This window comes from Juglans regia, chromosome 15 (genome assembly GCF_001411555.2).
Source record: "Juglans regia cultivar Chandler chromosome 15, Walnut 2.0, whole genome shotgun sequence".
NCBI lineage: Eukaryota > Viridiplantae > Streptophyta > Magnoliopsida > Fagales > Juglandaceae > Juglans > Juglans regia.
In genome coordinates this window covers 489,704-491,978 of record NC_049915.1, presented here as the reverse complement: position 1 = coordinate 491,978, position 2,275 = coordinate 489,704, and positions in this window count along the sequence as shown.

The following is a 2,275-nucleotide window of genomic DNA, read 5'->3' as shown; positions in this document are numbered from 1 at the left end:
CTATCGAAGTGTTAAGCTTCTTAGTCACTCACCCTTTATATTTCTTACGCTAAAGAAACCGAGCTCTTCTAAAGGGTAGAATGGAGATAAAGTGTAGGCGATGGTTAGAAGAGAGAGAAGGACAAATGTTACACTTTTATAAAATGGACCTTGTCTAAAGGGTTGTGAAGTTTATGAGTTAACTTTCTCAAATACTTGCATATTATTTGTCATGGGCTAATGATAATTTAAACTATGTAGGTATTGAAGGCCCAAAAGCCCGAGGCCTACTCATCCTTTGCGCCCAAGTCCATCGAAGTGTTAAGCTTCTCAGCCACTCACCCTTTACATTTATTCTGCTAAAGAAACCGAGCTTTTTCAAAGGGTAGAATGTAGATAAAGTGGAGGCGACGGTTAGAAGAGAGAGAAGGATAAATGGTGAAGGAAGGGGATAAAAGGGGACGGGGAGCAATGATTCGAGAGGTTTTTTTGGCTATTTTTGTGGTGTTTTTCTATTTTATTTTTGCTTTCTATTACAATGGTTGCTCTATTAGAGTTCCTGTAAAGTCTCGAAATCATCTTTTTCAATATGATTCTTGGCTAATCTCTGCAACTAGGGTTGCAGGGAACGAGTTTTTCTTCTTCCTTCCTAGTATTGTTGGTTGCTGTGGTATTTAGCAAGACTATGTCTCTATATTTTCAGGGTTAGGATTTTAATTTGAGATTGCATGTGTTCTTGAGTTTATGTGTTAATATCGTGACTGGTTTGGCACAAGCAGATGCACCCCGTGACCAACATCTTGATGGTTGAGAAACTCCTAACCCTGTATCCCTAGTATTTACTCTCCTGCCATTACATCTTATGATTTTCCAAAGATTCTAAATTATTTTCCTTAAGTTGTTTGATTTCGTCCAAAATCTCATATTGTTTTCTCCAAGAAATTAAAAGAATACAAAACAGTTTTCATTCTGACTTAAACTCATGTTTTATTTCCTTTAGAGTAATTGTAGTCCCTCATCCTTAACTTCTAAATACAAATTCATCTCACATATTGTACAAAATTTCAAGTACATAGTTTATCACATTCTTACAATAAATAGCCTTAAATCCATCCAATTGCAAAGGTCATCATGCTCCAATCTTTACTTTTCTTTTTTCCATTAAAACATTTTTGCTTGATTCATTGTGTTGATAAAGTTGTTCTTGTGGAGATGACCTTGGAAGCTCCCTATGTTTTTAAACTTGCTTTTATACTTGGAAGTAATATTTGGTGAGTATCAGAATGATCATGAAACTATTGAACTATTGGCTATGTTTCGAGGTTTACAACTGTGTGCTCATTTGGGATTTTCAAAACCTATTCTAGAAAGTGACTATTTGTTGACGGTTAATGAGCTACAAGATGATAAAGAATCTTATTCAGCTATTAGAGATTTGCTCAAGGAAGCAAAGAGTATGCTATAACATTTTTTAGAGTTTGAAATTCAGCATGTAGGTCATATGGAAAATGCAGTTGTTCATAGGCTAGCCCATTATGCTTAAAATGTTGAAAATCTTGACATGTGGTGAGCTGATATTCTATTCTTTCTTTCCCAAGCTAAATGGGTTGACAAGAACAACGTGTTGTGTTGATTATTTATTAAAAAATTCTATGCATAAGCCTCACACTCCTGCACACTACTTAAAAATATATGAATTTATTCTTTTACTCTTATATTTAAAGAAATATAAAATATGAAACATGAGGATAAAAGAGTAACATCACATATTTTTAAGTGGTGTACAGACTGTGAGGCTTTTGTATAGCACAACTCTTATTTATTAATGAATGGTTTTGTTATTAAAAAAAAAGTTTAAGATTAGTTGAGATCGATGAACCAACCAAATATAGGCTAAGCATTTCCCTTCCACCTTCTTTTTTTTTTTTTTTGCCCTCAAAATCTAAACACAGGATTAGTCATTTGCTTTTTACTAGATTTCTAATTTTAATATTTTAATTTTTGAATTTAAATATTTTTATAACTCATTCAATTCTCTATAAATTCCCTAATGACTTAATTATCATGTAGTAGGAATAAATAATAGCACAACAATGGTACAAAAATGATTCCAAGTGATCTTATAATCTCAATGAATCCTTTTGGAGTTTAAGTAACATTTTCCTTGTTTTAAATAACAACGTGCGAGATTTGTATGATTAGAACTGATATAATTATTCTTAAGACTTATATATATTTATATTTATATATATATATATTCTATTATTTTTCCTCCATAAAAAATATACATCGAATT